This window comes from Oryx dammah, unplaced genomic scaffold (assembly GCF_014754425.2).
Source record: "Oryx dammah isolate SB20612 unplaced genomic scaffold, SCBI_Odam_1.1 HiC_scaffold_23, whole genome shotgun sequence".
Classification (NCBI taxonomy): domain Eukaryota; kingdom Metazoa; phylum Chordata; class Mammalia; order Artiodactyla; family Bovidae; genus Oryx; species Oryx dammah.
The window spans coordinates 103,680,146-103,700,831 of NW_024070207.1; the positions used below are offsets into that span (position 1 = coordinate 103,680,146).

General features: G+C 41.8%; 1 pseudogene; it reads right to left on the reverse strand.

Moving 5' to 3' along the window:
- Nucleotides 1-7,783: 7,783 nt before the first annotated feature.
- Nucleotides 7,784-8,389, reverse strand: LOC120881685 (annotated as a pseudogene).
- Between the last annotated feature and the right edge of the window lie 12,297 nt (nucleotides 8,390-20,686).

Here is a 20,686-nt window from a genome sequence, read left to right on the forward strand (position 1 = left end):
ATTCTCCAGGAAAGAATACTGGAGTGAGTTGCTGTGCCCTCCTCCAGGGGATCTTCTCGACCCAGGGGTCGAATCCAAGTCTCTTACATCTTCTGAATTGGCAGGTAGGTTCTTTACTACTAGCACTTACCCCCTCCTGAAAATGGTATTTAAAGTGGTGTCTTGGGCCATGTTGGATAGCTTTACTCAGTTTCCCTGGGTCTCTCCCATGTACACAGAAGAAATATATATATAAATAAACTGTTTTATTTTTCCTCCCATTAATCTGTCTCTTATTACTGACAGTCTCAGCCAAGAGCTCAGAAGGGTAAAGGGAAATTTATTTTTCTTCGCTCATGTGGTTTATTCAAGGGAAAGAATGTGCAAGAGGGCTTCTGGAACCCTGAACATATTCCCTTTCTTGATCTGGATACTAGTTACATGTATGTGTTCACTTGGTGAAATTTTGTATAGCTACATGCTTATGATTTGCACATTATATATGTTATATTTCAATTAAAAGTTTACATTAACACGGTATCCCACTCTCCCTGGCCCCTCAGGGCCACTTCTCTTCAGTGAACTTGGGATTTAGAAAAAATTCTGGGACGGGAGGTATCTTGTACTAATGTTTGCCTGGGGTGACCAACTTGTCCCAGCTTGCTTGGGACTTTCCCACTTTTTGTACTGAAGTTTCACATGCCAGGAACTCCCTCTAAGCAAGTCCTGGACAAACTGAGAGAGTCGGTCCCCCTATCTCAGTCTACCAATACAAATTTGAGAAGGAGCATAAAAAGAATTGACTAATCTTCTGGAATGAGGGGAGGAAGAACATACATTATGCTGTCACTAAATTATCTCACCACAATATTTAGAGTTTACTCATGCCCATAATTAACAAAAGTTCTCTCTGTTTGGGCAATCAAAGGAACACTGTATCACTTTAAAAGTAAGAATCTACATTAATCTAAAAGCTCAGGGCACACATACACACAAAACCGACGTCTGAACCTAGATCCAGAGGGAGATATTCAGTTGGAAAGTTTACTTTTAGAAAGGTTAAGTAATTCTCCCTGAAGTTCCTGTAGACAAGTGATTTTAGAGATAGAGGCCCCCTGAGATCTGAAGGAAATGCTGTTATAATACAAATAAACCTTCATGCAACCCAGCTGTGACATTTGATACCAGAGAGAATATGAATGAAAATATCCAGCACCACTCTGGCTTTTCTCAAATGCAAAGGGAATTGTCAGAGACAACTATAATTTGCAAAGACAAAAACCGAAACGTGAATTGCTATCTTTAGGTCAAAGGATGAAGATGCAGCTACCAGAAAGATTGAGTTCAATCCTGGCCAAACAGTTCCAAAATGAGAAGGCAGAGAAGAGAGGACCTAGTTTAAATGAACTTCTCAGTCAGTAAGTCCCTTAAACAAAGTATTGTTCCTTTAACATCTTCCATTGTCCAGTGATTAAATAGGCTCCCACACAGCCCTGATTAAAAACATTTTCTGGGGCACATTTCTCCAATTCCAGTTCTATGGCACTAAATGTTCCCTCCAAAATTGCTTTGGGAAGAGCAATCTCATGTCAGCGAAATGAATTCAAAAGTGCTTCCTTACAAGGGCTGAAGGAAATTCGTACCTTCAATCCCCAACTTGCAAAATACCAAGCTTTAGATTGGTTTTGGAAAAAAGTTCACAAAGTAAATTCAAGAAGCTTGATATTGAATGAGATAAGCTTTAGTGACACATTTAGTCTTTAAAACTATCATTTTAAAGTGATTACCAATATTTTTCAACAGAATGTCCCTTTTTACCCAAGTAAACTATTTGGGGGGTGTGTTTTATAAGCATTAGCTTTTATAGACTGTCTCCTTTTCAGAGGCAATACTTCAAACTTTTGCCTTCACAACTTCTTGAGACACTAACTATTTAAATCCTGCAGGCACACAGCTTAGTATTCAGACCTCAAAGGGACCCCATATGGGTTTATGGATCTTTTCTGTCTAGTGCCTTCTAGTACTCTGCCCAGCATACACATCTTCCTCCACTGGAGAGTCTTTCTGGTTTTGGTTTTTTGGTGGTGTTTTTTATTTTTGGCTGCATGACACGCACAAACCCATGCCCCCTGCAGTGGAAGCTCAGAGTCCTAACCACTGGACAGCCAGTGAAGTCCCTGGACAATTTTTCTCGATTCATGGGTGAAAGGAAACAGAATGTGCCACCCCAACATATGCCTCTTTGGCATATTGATTTTTGAGGGCTGATTATCATTATTTTTTCTCTTTTCATAAACTTCCTTTCTTCTGGGGTGAAAAACACGACTATCCACAGAGGTAAGGGTCAGTATGAGCCTTATTTCTTCTAAGGAATCCTGTAAAGGTTACCTTTCTAGATGTATAGCCTCAATTCTCACTCTCACCTGGCTATTCAGCTTTTGACTTAGACTTCAAACTGAAGATGTCCAAAACTAGGTTCCTGCTCCCATCTGCCAACCTCTGTCTGTGTCCTGTGCCCTTTATCTCAAAGGGAAAAACAGGCTTATAGCTGCTCAGGCAAATTCTAGGTTCAGTCCTTTATCTCTCACCACGTGACTTAAATAGTGGCTGGTGAGAACATACCTGGATCCAACCAGTTCTCTCCAGCCCAGCTCCACCAACCAGTCCAAACTGGCCCATGCCTGAGTGGTCACAGCCACCTCCTCTGGCGTCTCCTTCCTGCCCATCTCTTTTCTACCAGGTGCTTTTAAAAGCAAGTCCGAATGTGTCTTTCCCCAGCTTAGAACCTTGGGAAGTCCCCATCCCCTTAGAAGAAAACTGATTCTTAGCGATTCTTCCTTTTACCTGAAACTGCAGAGTAGGACTAACCTGGGAGCCCTTAAAAATAGTCATGCCATTTACGGAGCTGAGCTGAATGAAATCTGCATCCTTAGTGAAGGCGTCTGCAAATTGTTGAGCTGATTATTTTTGAGAGACTTCAGCCAGGAGAATCTCTGAAAACAGAGAAGATGCACTTTTGTAAGAAACATTTACATGTATAAAGGAAATCTCCATTTGTCAGGGCTCCTTTTTCTTTGCTTCAGAAAAAGGAGGATGACTTTGAAGTCTCTAGAACCTGTCATCAATGGAGAAGGCAGGGGCTTAAATCTGCAGAACAAACTTATCCTTGATTCCTTACCCTTGATTCCAGATAGCCTCTCATAACTGGCTGCCCTCCCATCCCCCCAACATCCTCCTTTCTCTTGACTTGGAGATGGTATTTAAGGTGGTGGCTTAAGCCATTTCAGGGAGTTACTCACTTTTCCTAGGTCTCTCCCATGTATACAGGAGGAAGATATGTTACTAAATTTATGTTTGTTTTTCTCCTGTTACTCTTTTATTTACAGGGGGGTTCTTAGACAAGAACCTGGAAGACTTGAGGGAGAATTAGTTTTCTTCCTCTATATGCACAATGATATGAATTGGGGCAGGTTGCTTTGCCTGTGTCCACTTTGGAACAGATCTCTCACAGCCTTTTTCATGTGTGACTCTAATTCTTCCCTCCAAATGGATCCATAGCTTAGCACAATCCTGGGGAGCATCATTCACATACTTGATCCAAAGAGTGCCATGTGGTTAGAGCTATATGCTGTGTAGACCCTGCCTCACCCTCCAGTTCTATTTCTGTACACTTGAAATGGGTCACTTGTTCACATTGCCTTTAAAGCCATGGCTTCCATGAATTTTTTTTAATATTTAATTTTTTAAAATTATTTTTGGTTGCACTGGCTCTTTGTGGTAGTACACAGGCTTTCTCTAGTTGTGGCCAGCAGGGGCTACTCTTCATTATGGTGCTTGGGCTTCTCATTGCGGTGGCTTCTCACGGCCTCTAGAGGGTAGCTCAGTAATTGTGGTGTGCGGGCTTAGTTGCTCCATGGCATGTGGGATCTTCCCAGACCAGGGATGGAATCCATGTTCCCTGCATTGGCAGATAGATTCTTAACCTCTAGACCACCAGAGAAGTCCCTCCATAAATTTTTGATTGTTTACCCTATTACTAAAAAGATTTTTGATCACACTCTCTAATATATATGTGTCTCTGTGTGTGTCCCTTTATATAATATATGCTTAGGCACACAAACACAGTAAAGAATTTTTAAATGCTTAAAATAGAAAATAAGCATGAGTAGAACTTCTAACAATTTTTGAGATCATCAGATTGGATGCAAAAGCAAAGTCCAAACATGTGGCCTTCAAAACCCCAGTTTGGATTTAAAGATTACTTTTGTTGCTGTTCAGTTGCTCAGTCGTGTCTGACTCTTTGCAACCCCATGGACTGCAACACAGCAGGCTACCCTGTCCATCACCAACTCCTCGAGCTTGCTCAAACTCATGTCCATCGAGTTGGTGATGCCATCCAACCTCTGTCGTCCCTTCTCCTGCCCTCCATCTTTCCCAGGATCGGAGTGTTTTCCAATGAGTCAGCTCCACACATCCCGTAGCCAAAGTATTGGAGCTTCAGCATCAGTCCTTCAAATAAATATTCAGAGTTGATTTCCTTTAGAACTGACTGGATTTAAAGATGCAAATAAGTTAAAAGTGTAAGCAAAGCATAGAGAAATGCATACCATATCAAAATAACACTTATCAAAATAAAGCTACAAAGGTTATATTCATTGTTGTTGTTTAGTTGCTAAGTCATATCTGACTCTTTTGCTTCCTCATGGACTGTAGCCCACCAGCTTCCTCTGTTCACAGGATTTCCCAGGCAGAAATACTGGAGTGAGTTGTCATTTCCTTCTCCAGGGGATCTTCCTGACTCAAGGATAGAACTCACATCTCCTGCATTGTCAGGCAGGTTCTTTACTGCTGAGCTACCAGGGAAACTCAATTATATTAATATTAAAGTAAATTTCAGGGAGAAAAATAGTACCAGCGGTGAACAGGGAGACAAACCTTCAGTCTGTAATACAGTGTTCCTACTAAACAGCTTTCCCAGAAATGTGTAACATGGCAGATTGCTTGTGGAGAATTCTGGGACTTTGGCTCCCATCATCATTATTTCCTTCTTGAAGACTCGACAAATACTGTATATCACTTTGGACACTAAGAGGAAAGAAGCCCTTTATTAACTTAGAGCACATAATGACATCACAACATTAATACAATATTCTTAACAAGAAGAAAGGGGGGTATGCTGCAGAAGTGGGTGAGGGGCAAAGAGAGAACCACAGAGTAGCTGCATGCCAGTGGAGCAAAAGCATGAATTTTATCAAACATGCACTTGGTTGTTAAAGACCTTTGGATCTTGGCTCTACCAATCATGAGCCATTATAGGACTTTAGGCAAGTTATTCTCCTGTGTGAAGCTCATTTTCCACATTTGTAAATATGGATAGAATAGTAATAGAAAGCACTTCTCTAATTTGTTGTGAGACCAGGAGACTATATGAAGAGCATGAAAGTGTTAAGTGTCATATTAATGTTGCCAATCATTTGGTCTGGTGTCTTCTCAGCCATTATCTCCCACCAGAGATACAGAACTGAGACGCTGTATCACATAATTGTGTTTCCACAGTTTGTATCCTTAGTCTTCTCTCTTGGTTGAATATTCAGAGACATTAAAGTGAGGTTAAATGTCTTTTTACCCAGTGTGACTGCTTTCATGAATTTTAATAGTCTGAATTATATAATCCCACCATGCCTTCTCCTTGTTAGACTAGAAAAGATCCAACTCTCTTGCAACTACTTTGGTTAAATATATTCCAGTATATTATAGGATTATTAAAAGGAAAATACATTAATTCATTAACCAAATAAAATTTATTGAGTGTCCACCAAATAATGTTATAGGTACCAGGTATAGAGCAGTGAACAAAATAGACCAAGTAGACCCTTATATGTCATAAATAACTATAATAATACAAATTTCTTAAAATCTGTTGACTTTGTTCCAGAACTTCCTTTTAGAATGGTCATTGTCTCCATTCTCAAATAAAATTGGTATTTAATTTGTATGTAGACAGTGCAAATTGATGAAGCTATCTTTAGTACGAGAAGAGATAAAGGAATCTGGGATAGATTTAGCATACAAAATGAACATCAACAAAATAACATATAATAAAAATGAATGTGCTGAGAAGAGAAAGAAAAATCTCTTTGTGACAATCGTTAATTTTTCATCCTTTTTAAAGGTTTATTTTATAAGAAGGGAGGAAACATTATCAGGTACTTGGAATGTGTTCCAAGCTCCAAATTCACATTAAATATATCTGAAAGAGAATAAGATGATTTGGGGAAGTAACATCAGCAGTCTGACAAGCATATTAAAAACTTATAACGGTGCATTTCTTTCTCATGTTTACAGTTACTGAAGTCACTGTGTTGCTGTTTTACTCAACTTTCAAAATCAAGTTTTTGACAGAGCCCAGAAAGTGAGTTCCATTGCTAGTTATGAGACACAATTTGAGCATTTATACCAATCATACCAAAACTAGCAAAAGTTTAGCTGCAATTTTTTTTTGTGGGAGGAGCTATTTCCTTTTTGAAAGTGAGTCCTTTGCTACTGTATGATATGGCAATCTATGGGTGCCAGTTTTCTATTTTGCTGGCCCCTGTGCCTTCTGCAAGTTGCTGACTCACTTTATGGGGTGAAATTAAGAACCTGTCTGAATCAGTAGGTATTTGTGGCAGAAAGTGCTAGTTCTCCCCTGGCATGTATTTGCTCTTTCTTTTAAGGAAATAGAATCTTAGCTGGGCACAGCATTTACCAAGGTTGGCAAGATCTTGGAAAGCAGCTCACAGGCATCAGAAGCAATAGCATTGGGGTAAATAAGAAAGATTTACAAGCTGAGTAGTCTGTGGCTTCTTCCTACTTTTAGCGACATCCTGTAGAGGGATGGACCCCAAGTCAGAGCTAGCCAGACAACAACCCAAAATGGAAGAAAATCTAGCTCAGTCAGGAGTCATTCTTTGCATGTGGCCTGTGATTTCAGAGTACCACACAATTGAAAAAGTCAACTGCTTTCTGCAACTCCACAGTGAAGCCGTTTAAAGGGGCTGCTGAAGAGGAAGACTTGGCCAGAGATAATACTGTGGCTCCCCAAGGACCTTCCCTCTCAACCAGTAAATGAGAGCCGAGCAGAGGTAAAGACCATATAGCTCAGCTGCAGGATATGTATCTGTGGATTCAAACAACCTAGGACAGAAAATTTTCAAGGAAAAAAACATTCCAGAAAGTCTCAAAAAGCAAAATTTGAATTTACAACACTGGCAAATATTTATGTAGCATTTTACATTGTATTTGTAACTATTTCCATAGCATTTGCATTATATTGGATATCATAAGTAATCTAGAGATGATTTAAAGCATATGGGAGAATGTGTATGCTGCTGCTGCTAAGTTACCTCAGTCATGTCCGACTCTGTGCGACCCCATAGACGGCAGCCCACCAGGCTCCCCCGTCCCCGGGATTCACCAGGCAAGAAGGGTTACATGCAAATAACTATGCCATTTTATATAAGGGGTGTAAACATCCATAGATTTGCATATCATGGGGATCCTGGAACCAATCTCCCTAAGGTACTGAGGACAACTGTATTAAGGATGTCAATTGCCCACCCAAACCTATTAAGAAGAGCTTAAGAAAGCAGCCATCAAGTTGAAGGAGAGGAAGATGAGTCAACACAGAGAAGAGTGGAATAGTTAAGAGAATTTGCCTGGAAGAGATCTTGGGCTGTGGTTACTTCTTTCTTCTTTAACTTTTCTCTTTTGATTATCTTTTTACATTTTTTAAAAAGTGAATATATTATTGTTGGATCAACCTTTACCCTCTGGAGCTGTGCTTGGGGCCACTCTGACACTGTCTACTCATTACCAGTCAAGGAGAGAGGCTTTGACATAAGGCATAGCTGCAGCGCCTTCTGGAAATACTTGGGAAACAGGAAGGCATTAGCATTCCCTGGAATCAGGATCACCACACTGACGGAGAGGAAGAAGGATATTTCATCTGCCAGGGCCAAGGGCTCATTAATGAACACGGCCACTTCACAGTTTGGCTGCATGCCACTGACGACACCATGATCCCCAGGGAGCGCTGAGGTGAGGCGGGTGCATCTTCCCCAGCAGGACAGGCCTTTGAGCAGGATGGATGGCCAGTAGTGCCACAGTGTGCTATAAGCAAGCATCCACCGCATGGCCTGTGGGGTTACCAAGGGTATCAATCAGATCCAGACCCAGATTGGCCCAGATGAGAGCCAGTGCTGGGGTCCCCTGGCTGCAGGGGGGACCACTATTTCCCCTTGGTGTCCACTCACTGCTACACATCTTCAGCTGAGAAGCTGCAGAAATGGGACAGCTGTAGGAGGGTGCCTGGGGCAGGATGGCTTTGGATCCATTGGAAGTACAGCTCCAGAGGGCCATGACAGGTCATAGGACCGGGCCTTGGACACTCGCACCTCGTGGTCTAGTTCCTGGGGACTGTGAGCCCATTTATCCCTGGGCTGTTATTTCCTTCTGCCTCCTTCATCCAGAGAAGTTCATGGTCAAGACAGACTTCTGCTGCCTACCAGCTCCTTACTTCTATATGTAATTCACAAGCAGCAAATAGAACAGAAGCCTATTAAGTGTTAGAGGAATTTGAAAGCCAAAGAAACCAGAAACCTGGCAAATGACCATGATTATTATTAAGAGTCACCGTAGGGGAGGAAAAGTCATTTTCCCTCTAATCTTCTGATTCTTGGCTGAGACCCTCCTGTAGTAAAAGACAGGTTAATGGGAGAAAACTGGAAGTTTAGCAACATGTGTACTTCCTTGTATACATTCGAGATACCCAGGAAAACTGAGTAACTCCCCCCAAATGACCTGAACCATCACTTAAATACCATCTTCAGCTAAAGACAAAAGAAGATGGGGCTGGGGCAGGTGCACGGGGGACAGAGCAGGGGCAGTCAGATTGGGGAGTTTACCAGGCAAAGCAAAGTGAATAAGGGTATGGTGGGTATATAGATATAGGTCATTGCCTTCTCCTTTGATTACAGTTTCCAGATATTTAGAATCTTTCTCCTCGTCCTGGTACAGAGAGGGAGTGTGTGTATGTGTATGTGTGTGCGTGCTTCATAGTGTCTGACTCTTTGCAACCCCATAAACAGTAGCCCGCCAGGCTTCTCTGTCTGTGGAGTTTTCCAGGCAAGAATATTGGAGTGGGTTGCCATGTCCTCCTCCAGGAGATCTTCCTGACGCAGAGATTGAATCCACAACTCTTTCCTCTTCTGCATGACAAGCAGATTCTTTACCACTGTGCCACCTGGGAAGCCCACAGAGTGGGAGACACCCCTACAAATGGAGCTTTCCCTTATAAATGTAAATATCTCTTTAAAAAGGATAAATAACTTCTACTTGGTTTTCAGAATTTTTCCTGTATCTGCTGTTTCTTGAAAACAATCAGCTCAAAATAATCCTTATGCCAAAGAGACATATTTGGGGATGGTAAATTCTGCTCCCCTTTACTTCCAAGCTTCCCAGGTGGTGCTAGTGGTAAAGAATCCACCTGCCAGTGCAGGAGACACAAGAGATGTGGGTTCAATCCCTGGGTCAGGAAGATCCCCTGGAGTAGGAAATGGCAACCCACTCCAGTATTCTTGCCTATTCGTGCACAGAGGAGCCTGGCAGGCTATGGTCCAGGGAGTCGCAAAGAGTTGGACATGACTGAGCACACATGCTTTACTTCCAAGCAGTGTTAAGACCCTCAAAGTGCTCAGCAGGAAACAAGCTGTAAAAACTGAACAAGCCCCAAGAAAGACCCACTTCAGATGTGGCTGTAATAACCAATAGAGATGAAACTTCCAGAGGGCAAAGACAAGGGCCATAGAGGAAAACAGACATGGCGTTCCTTTAAGAGAGTAAAGCTAAAGATTGTCAGATGAGCTAATTAAGGGATTTAATCCAATGCCAGGACAAGCAGCTTTTGCATTTCCAAACCAGGACTTGATAATTGCCATGAACAGATGACTGCTGAGTGGTTGCACTTCTCCCTTTCTCCGTTGGTGTTTCTGTGTTTATCACCTTGCTCCTACTCCACCATGATGGTATGGATGGGGCACATCACTATCTTATTTTTTATAGAGTTTTTAGAGATTTCAGGATCACAAGGAAACACATCTGATCCTGACATTGGGGGTCACATATCACTCAGAGGTCCTGGATTTTGAGCTGTATGTAGTTTAGGGGAGGAAAAATCACTTTCCCTCTCTCATTCTAGGTGCTTGGCTGAACATCCACCTCCCTGAATAAAAGACAGATTAGCAGGAGAAAAATAGAAGTTTAATAACATGGATACCTCCTGTAGATATGGATGAGACCCAGGCAAACTGAGTAATTCCCTGGAATGGTCCAAGCCACCAGCATTTTCAGTTAAAGATAAAAGAAGGATGTTGGGGAAACGGGGAGGCCAGTTACGAGAGGTGACCAGGAAAAGCACAGCGATCACGGGGAAGATTGTGAGGCAGGTCTAAGTTTTTGCCTTCTCCACTAGAAGACTAAAGTTTTAGTCACCTTCCTTTTCCTGGCACAGAGAGGGAAAAACCTTTACAAATGAAGATTTCCCTTATAAATGTAAATATCTCTTACACAAGAGTAACTTCTACTCTGTTTTCAGAGCTTCTCCTATCTTTTCCCACTTGAACTTAACTAGCTCAAGATAATCATATTTGGGGGGTAGCAAATGTTGCTCCCCTTCAGTAGAATGGGATTGTACTTGAGAGTTTCCCTTGGCAATGGGTATGGTCCATTAATACATATGGGAAGGAGAGCACTCATAAATGTTCGCATGGCCAGAATAGCAGAATGGGAGAGGCCAGTAGTTCCCCCCACCCCATACCTGTTTGCCTCTTCTATTATCATAATAGAAGTTTGAGCTGAGTAGATGGCCACCTAAAATAAAAAGTTCATTTCCTAGCCTCCGTTGTACTTAGACGTGGTCATGGAACTAAGTTCTGGCCAATGGTCTATGAGAGGGAGGGGGAATACCAGTTATAGGGGAATTGACATCAGGTGGGTTCATCATTAGTTACCAGGGAAACAAATAGAGGGGCACACCAAAGATGATAAGATAGGGTAAGAACAATCATTAGCTGGGGCCTGGGGCAAGTATCAGTACAGAAGAAGGTCAGTCTTGTGTGTAGGGTAGAGGTGAAGCAGGCACAGTGGTCAGCCAGGGGATGTACAGAGAGCAGGAGAACAGCTATCTTGTGTGGCCTGACCAAACAAGCTATCTCATGCTACACATTATGCTAAGTGTTTTGTATTTATATTCATGTATTTAGTCTTCACATCTTGTTTTCTGACCGGGCCACACGGTTTGCAGGATCTTAGTTCCCTAACGAGGAATCGAATCCTGCAGTGCAAGCATATAATCCTAATTACTGGACACCAGGAAGTTCCCATCTTCACAATATTTTCTTTTCTTTTTTTTTTTTTTTTTTGGCCATGCCACGTGGCATGCAGGATCTTAGATCCCCAACCAGGGACTGAACCCATGCCGCTTGCAGTGGAAGCATGGAGTCTTAACCACGGAAATGCCAGGGAAGTTCCTTCACAACAATTTTAAATAAGAGAATCTGAGGTTTAGCAAATCACCCAAGGTCATGTAACTAGGAAAAGCTTTGAGCAGGTTTCAAATCCAAGAGTGACTTCAGTGTTAGTACTCTCAGCTACTAAATTACATTGCATCTCATGCCACGATAGCAACATTTATAACAATGATAATACACAATGCTGGAAAGACTGGTTAAGTGGTTTACTCATCCATTATTGTCCAGTTTGCTTTCAGACACCTCACTGCCCTTCTCTTGCCCTCTGTGTCATAGAAAACTATATTTTCCAAGTTCCTTTGTTCTCTGGCTTCAGAGTAGGTTTGCTCAATGGACAATACTTGCAGAAGATTGGAGAGCAAGAAGATGGAAAAGTCCAAAGTATTTTTCTCTGTCACTTTTTCTGTTTTCTACAGCATATCTTCCATGGGTCCACCTTTTCCCAAACCATACCTTTCTTGATGATCCCAGCTACTAATGGAGAGTCTGACCAGACAGACTCCATCATAGTTCTATTTCTGTTTAGATGGTCCTAGTTTCTGGCCCCGGTAATACCAGCTCATCCAAGTGTTCCCTCCATCCCTAAGTTAGGCAGAATCTTTCTGCTATTGCCAATCTCTGGGTTATTTCACTCTTGACTTCTTAGCTTCCCCATTACTTATAAAGCCAATTTTCTGCTTTATTTTCCCTCTGTTAAAAGTATTAGAGTGGTTTTCATGACTTTTGCTGAAATGTGACTCAATACACAGACAATATACCCCTTTGGGGAATAAGAGCCATAATGATGTTCATACATACTGATCCAGTTTTCTGTGCTGAAAACTGTTTCCTAAGGAAATAACTGAAGAGAAACAACAAAAATTGTACATAGGTGTCCATTTCCGCATTATTTATGTTAATAATACAGTATCAGAACATTGAAAACCACCAAAATGTCCAATATTGGAAGAGTGGACTAAAAAAATCAGGGTATGTAACACAATGGAATAATATGCAGTTGTTATTGTACCAGTAAGCTTTTACTAGATTTTGCTGCAGTAGCAGATAATCCCCAAATCTTGGTGATTTATCACAGTTATTTCTCACTCAGTTACCTATCCTTTGCAATTCAGTTGCAACTCTGCTTCATCCCAGGACCCAGTTGGAAGGACTAGCTCCATACTGGTCTCAAGGCAGTGAAGAAAGAGCAAGGATAGATTAGTACAATAATTTAATAATAATTTAAGAGCTAAAGCTTATGCTCAGATGTGGGATATGTCAGATTCCACTGACCAAGTCACATGACCAAGTCACATGACCAAGCCTGATATCAATGGGGCAGATTCCATGTCACTACTGCAGGGAAGCCCACCAGGAACTAGTTCTGTTAGGGATGGCCCCAGAGGAAAAGGATAACAAATGTTTTCAGAAATAATAACATCTTCCATGATAATGAAGACTGAAAATAACAGAAAACATTTGATATAATGATAGGTAAAGTAAGAATCTACAAAAATACATATACTAAAATCCATTTCTAACCTGCTTCATGGGCATATGAAGTTAGACATCATATGACTAAGTTCTAGCAATGACACCATCTACCTGGAGATAGTGTTAGATCCCACCAGACTGCCCCATCCCTTTCCACTTCAGATATCAATTCAAAGTCCAGGTTATCACCTATGCTTCTGAATGACTGACTGTGAATTGGAAGTTCTCATAACCCCCTCCTCGGGTTTGATTAATTTTGCTAGAATAGATCACAGAATTTAGGGAGACTATTTACTAGACTACCTGTGTACTACAAATGGGTATAACTCAGAAACAGCCAAGTGGTAAAGATGCCTAGGGCAAGGTATCAGGAAAGGACACGGGGCTTCTCTACCCTTTCAGGGCACACCATCCTTCCAGAACCTCCATGTGTTTACCAACCTGGAAGCTCTGCCAACCCTGTCCTTTTGGTGTTTTATGGAGACTGAATTAAGTTGGCATGGTTGATGAAATCACTGGATATTAGTGATTAATTCACCTCCAGTCCTTCTCCCCTCAGCTCCAAAATCACTGTGGACAGTGACTGCAGTCATGAAATTAAAAGACATTTGCTCCTTGGAAGAAAAGCTATGACAAACCTAGACAATGTATTAAAAAGCAGAGATATCACTTTGCCAACAAAGGTCCATCCTGTCAAAGCTATGGTTTTTCCAGTAGTCATGTGTGGATGTAAGAGCTGGACCATAAAGAAGGCTGAGCACCAAAGAACTGATGCTTTTGAATTGTGATCCTGGAGAAAATGCTTGAGAGCCCCTTGGACAGCAAGGAGATCAAACCAGTCAATCCTGAAGGAAATCAACCTGAACATTCATTGGAAGGACAGATGCTGAAGCTAAGCTCCAGTACTTTGGGCACCTGATGTGAAGAGCTGACTCACTGGAAAAGACCCTGCTGCTGGGAAAGATTGAGGGCATGAGAAAAAGGGGGTGACAGAAGATGAGACAGTTGCATAGTATCATCAACTCAATGGACATGAGTTTGAGCAAACTCCAGGAGATAGTGAAGGATAGGGAATCCTGGTGTGCTGCAGTCCATGGGGCCACAAAGAATCAGACAAGACTGAGTGACTGAACAACAACACAGGTTGGGGGATGGGACTGAAATGTCCAACTCTCTAGTCGCTGTTGTTGGTTTCCTTGGGAACCAGCCCTGGTGACTAGGAGCTTCACTTAAGAAATTCCAAGGGTTTTAGAGTTCTGTGCCAAGAATGGGGACAAAGACTACATATATTCCTTATTATAAATTGCATTAAAAAATAAAATTTAAGGACTTCCCAGGGTTTCCCTGGTGACTCTGACAGTAAAGACTCTACCTGCAAGGCAGGAGACCAGAGTTTGATCCCTGGGTCCAGAAGACCCCCTGGAGAAGGGAATGGCTACTCACTCTAGTACTCTTGCCTGGAGGATACCATGGACAGAGGAGCCTGGTGGGCTACAGTTCATGGAGTCACAAAAGAGTCAGACACAACTAAGCAACTGACACACACACTGGTGGCTCAGTGGTAAAGAATCTGCCTTGTAGGGCAGGGGACATGGGTTCAGTCCCTGGTCTGGGAAGATTTCACATGCAGCCATGAGTAAGACTCAATACAGCCAAATAAATAAGTAAATTTTTTTTAAAAAAATAAACAGATATTAGCTAACAAATTTAAAAAATAAAATTTGGGGTGTCCCTGGTGGTCAGTGGTTTAGACTATGAGCTTCCACTATAGGGAGCCTGGGTTTGATCCCTGGCCTGAAAAATTCTGAATGCCATGCAGTGCAGCCAAAAAAAAAGAAAAACACCAGAAGCATCAGAAAGAATAAAATATGTAGGGGTAAATTAACAAACAAAATTCAACTGAGTAAAATTGTCTTTATTCAACAATTTATGGGGGATTTCCCTGGAGGTTCAGTGGTTACTCCACACTTCCAAAGCAGGGGGCATGGATTCAATCCCTGATTGGGGAACTGGATCCAGTATGCTGTGGCATGGCCAAAAGGAAAAAGAAAACAAGGCATGCCTTGGGCAGCATCCCATCTAGCAGATAGAAAGGAGCTCCAAAATGCTATAAAAAGTGGAAGACTTATAGGCAGAAGGAGGCAGGACTAGGCAGTTATTCTAGCAAAGAGCTGATTGTTTCAAGCCAGGTCATCTTTCTTTGGGGGACAGAACAGGATCTATCAGGTTACCTCACTACTACTGACCAGGTAGTTCTAGATTGACTGGTTTAAGGTTCCATTTCTGAAAGAGGTTGAAACTACAATTTAGATACTAAGTCTCGGTTTGGTGTTGTGAGCTTAGCACAAGTGACTCCATTTTAGGCCTGTTGTTACCTTTTTAACAATCACAATATCACAAGAACTCACTGTCATATACCCTGATTTATCATCTCCCAGCAATCACCTCCCAATTTGGTATGCCGATGACCACAGGTCAGAAGATTATACAATGAGAAGGAAGAGTACCCTCTGATTGGGAACATAGGATTTGAGAGACAATCAGTGATCTTTCTAGGTATGAAAAGGACAAATTCTAAAAAATTCTCCATACAATTTCTCCTTGGTAAAATTAAAATAACAATATACTTTAACTGAATATTTATTATTTCATTTTTAAGAACTGAGCATATATTTACTTATTTTGAGTTTACACATGACTTCTTTCAAGACAGTCTCCCCAAATGTCTTCTTCCTGTAACTTTTCCCAATTTTCCCTCTCCCAAACACTTTCTCCAGACCCATAGTTTCTAGAACACCAAAGGCATGAACTATGGCTTCATTTTCTACACTCCATTATGTTTATTGGGCTTCACTTGTGGCTTAGCTGGTAAAGAATCTGCCTGCAATGAAGGAGACCTGGGTTCAATTCCTGGGTTGGGAAGATCCCCTGGAGAAGGGAAAGGCTATCCACTTTAGTATTCTGGCCTGGAGAATTCCATGGACTATATAGTCACAGAGTCAGACACGACAACTGAGCAACTTTAACTTTAATTATAGTTATTTGTTGATGTGATATTTTTCTCCAAAAGACTGGAAAATACCTCTAAGTCAGAAACTTCGTCTTCAGTTAAGTTCAGTCCCCCAGTCGTGTCTGACTCTGCAACCCATGGATTGCAGCACGCCAGGCCTCCCTGTCCATCATCAATTCCTGGAGCTTGCTCAAACTCATGTCCATTGAGTCAGTGATGCCATCCAACCATCTCATCCTCTGTCATCCCCTTCTCCTGCCTTCAATCTTTCCCAGCATTAGGGTCTTTTCCAATGAGTCAGTTCTTTACGTCAGGTGGCCAAAGTATTGGAGCTTCAGCTTCAGCATCAGTCCTTCCAATGAATATTCAAGACTGATTTCCTTTAGGATGGACTAGTTGGATCTCCTTGCAGTCCAAGGGACTCTCAAGAGTCTTCTCCAACACCACAGTTCAAAAGAATCAATTCTTCAGTGCTCAGCTTTCTTTATAGTCCAACTCTCACATCCATACATGACTACTGAAAAAACCATAGCTTTGACTAGACAGACCTTTGTTGGCAAAGTAATGTCTCTGCTTTTTAATGTGCTGTCTACGTTGGTCATAGCTTTTTTCCAAGGAGCAAGCGTCTTTTAATTTCATGGCTGCAATCACTATCTGCAGTGATTTTGGATCCCAAGGAAATAAAGTCTGTCACTGTTTCCATTGTTTCTCCATCTATTTGCAATGAAGCGATGGGACCAGATGCCATGATCTTAGGTTTTTTTGAATGTTGAGTTTTAAGCCAACTTTTTCACTCTTCTCTTTTACTTTCATCAAGAGGCTCTTTAGTTCTTCTTTGCTTTATGCCATAAGGGTGGTATCATCTGCATATCTGAGGTTACTGATATATCTCCCAGCAATCTTGATTCCAGGTTGTGCCTCATCCAGCCCAGCACTTCTCATGATGTACTCTGCATATAAGTTAAATAAGCAGGATGACAATATACAGCCTTGATGTACTTCTTTCCCAATTTGGAACCAGTCTCTTGTTGCATGTCCAGTTGTTGCTTCTTGACCTGCATGGAGATTTCTCAGGAGGCAGGTAATTCCCAGCAAGGGACATAGATGTAAGCTGTTGGAAACCGGTAGCTCCAGTAACTCAGGAACAGATACATTGCCCTGAAGAGAGGATCTTGGTGGCATCACAGTATTCACTACATATGTTCTGCACCATTGCTGTAATCTTAGTGAGGTCACTCCATATGAAATTCTTCCTAATTTACCTATCCATTCATTCTCTTCTACCTGTCTAGTCAGAAATGGTGTTTTCCTCTCCTGTCTAGGTAGGATCCTGTACACCATTTATCAACGCACTGGATCTGTAGCAAACCTACCTGGCTTTCTACAGAAGGGATTTTTTTTTCCAAAAAAAAAAATCTATTTGTGATTCCTTCAACCTAACGGTTTGGGAAATTGAGCTCTCTCAGCCTGTGTATGAGGATTCTCTTACAGCATCATTGAGCTGATCTAGCATGAAGGAAAGTCACAATACATTTATTTAAGAGTAAATATAGAGCATATATTCTATTTGAAATGGACTTTAGGAAAACGAAATTAGAGATAACTTTTTACTGGTTTAGAGAACTGACTCCCTAAATGTTTTTATTCCTAGTATTAATTGACTTTTGCCTCCAGACAAGAAAAAGATGATGAGCCACTTTTAATGAGACTCTTTCTTCTGAGAGAAAGGTTATCACTGCTGAGATGACTGGCGTGGTAGAGATGATCCAATGAGGAACTGACTGCTGGATAGGAGCATTGGTGTTTAGAAATAGGGGCTAGCAGAGAAAGGAGGGAATGTGAAAGGATTGAGCCTGGTCACCAGCTGAAGTTGCTGAGATTGCTGTACTATAGGCATCCAGCTCAGGTCACATCCTGAGACCCAACTCTATTCCTCTGAGTTGTTCCAAAAATAGTCCTTGTGAGTGTAGGTGAGTCATGTTCCAGGAGGAGCACTAACCCACTATCCATCCCCAGATACACAACTGTCAAGTTAGAGAATTTTGAAACAATGAGTACATTCTGCCCTGGGATCAGGGGTGAAAGGGTGGGGGTGATGGGCAACTGGTGTCTCTTCGTTCTTTGTCTTTTGCACTTCATTGATAATTTTTCCCCTCTTTAGGTGTCTTGTTATAAAAAGGCTCAATTTTGTTGTTCATTGTGGTTATGATAGGAAAAATAAGTATAGGCTACCTTTAGTTCTTTCGGCAGGCTCAGAAAGCATTCTGACACCCTCATTATTAGGATGCTGGCCAATACCGAGGGAAGTGCTAAGTGAAGCTTAGGTGGGAAGCAAAGTAGATTATAGGGGAAATTTTACATTATAAGGAACCCCTTTCTCATTGAGAACCACCAAATCACAAGGTAAAAGTAAATCAAGGGCCTGCACAGAAGTGAAAATTAACATTATTTAAATACAGTACTTTTAATACAAATTTGTCTGAAAGTGATTCTGAAAATTCATGCTAGGAGAGGACATATGTATACCTATGGCTGATCCACGTTGGTGTATGGCAGAAACCAACATAGTATTGTAATTATCCTTCAAGTAAAAATAAATTTTAAAAAATTCATGCTGGGTTTCAGGCATAAAGCTAACTGGAACCAGAGACCTGCCCTTCTCCCAGAGGGGTGGGTTGCACTGGAGCTCAGTTTCCCGTGGGACTTCCTTCTCTCACAGGACTGTCACATCTCTTCAGCCTCAGAGTCCCAGACAATGCCTCTAAGCAGCTGGCACCCCAAATCCAGATTTCCTGGCACCCAGCCGCCTATCACCAATGTTTTCTCATAGGCTTGCTCTACGAGGACGCGGAGCCAGTGATCCTGTCAACAGAACCCAGGCTGGCTCTTCAGGTTCCACAAGGGTTCCCTCTCATTCAGGCACAATTAGCCACTGCTGGCCCAACCCACCACCTGCAGAAACCAACACTGAGCCACATTATGGCACCGTTTCTCAAGGAGACCAGCCAGCCACTTGAGCAAATTGATTGCTTTGGATCCCTTCCACATGGGGTGTGTGTGTGTGACTGTGGGGCAGAAATTCATTCTTTCCAGAACTGATTCATACTCTCATTGTGAGTTTGCCTTTCCTATTCACAGTTCCCCCAGCAGCACCACCATTCAAGAGTTTACGAAACGGTCACCTATTGATGTGGTCTCCCACACCATGTTGCTTAAAAGCAATGGACCTATGTTAACTGCAAAGAAGTTGCACATGACCATCAGAATCACTGGTCTCATCACATACCTTAGACAGCCTAATGAAATGGCCCATTAAAGGCCCAACTAACATTTTAGCTTTTAGACCATACTCTGTACAGTTGGGGTGACTGGGTGAGAGGGAGCCCTTGTTGGTACCATGAATTGCATCTATTCTTATCACCCTAAGTGACCTTGGGTGAGACCAGAAGTGCTGCCAGCTGAGCCCAACCCAAATTGCAAATCTATTGCATAATAAGCAAATAAAATGGTTGTTATTCTAGGCTATTATATTTTAGAGTGCTTTGGTTACGTGGCAATAGTTTATTAATTCAACAAATGAAGCCAAAAATATCTTAAATGGTACACGTCTCTGAAACAACTGAAGAGGATATATTACAAATTCTATCACATTCTTTTTTTAAATTAGTTTTTATTGGAGTATAGTTGCTTTACAATGTTGTGTTGCATTCTGGTATGCAGCAAAGTGAATCAGTTATACATATATCCACTCTGGTTTCTTTTATTATTTATTTTTATTTTTGGCTAGGCTGGGTCTTTGTTGCTATGTGTGAGCTTTTTCAAGTTGCAGCAAGCAGAGGCTACTCTCTAGTTGTGGTGTGTGGACTTCTCATTGCAGTGGCTTCTCTTGTTGTAGAGCATGGGCTCTAGAAGGTGGGCTCAGTAATTGTAGCACACAGGCTTATTTGCTCTGTGGCATGTGAGATCTTCCCAGTTCTGTTCAGTCGCTCAGTCATGTCCAACTCTTTGCAACCCCATGGACTGCAGTACGCCAGGCCTCCCTGTCCATCACCAACTCCCAGAGTTTAGTCAAACTCATGTCCATTGAGTCGGTGATGCCATCCAACCATCTCATCCTCTGTCATCCCCTTCTCCTCCTGCCTTCAATCTTTCCCAGCATCAGGGTCTTTTTAAATGAGTCAGTTCTTCACATCAGGTGGCCAAAGTATTGGAGTTTCAGCTTCAGCATCAGTCCTTCCAATGAATATTTAGGACTAATTTCCTTGAGGATGGACTGGTTGGATCTCCATGCAGTCCAAGGGACTCTCAAGAGTCTTCTCTAACACCACAGTTCAAAAGCATCAATTCTTTAGTGTTCAGCTTTCTTCACAGTCCAACTCTCACATCCATACATGACTACTGGAAAAACCATAGCTTTGACTAGATGGACCTTTGTTGGCAAAGTAATGTCTCTGCTTTTAATATGCTATCTAGGTTGGTCATAACTTTTCTTCCAAGGACCAAGCGTCTTTTAATTTCATGGCTGCAGTCACCATCTGCAGTGATTTTGGAGCCCAAGAAAATAAAGTCTGTCACTGTTTCCATTGTTTCCCCATCTATTTGCCATGAAGTGATGGGACCAGATGCCATGATCATAGTTTTCTGAATGTTGAGTTTT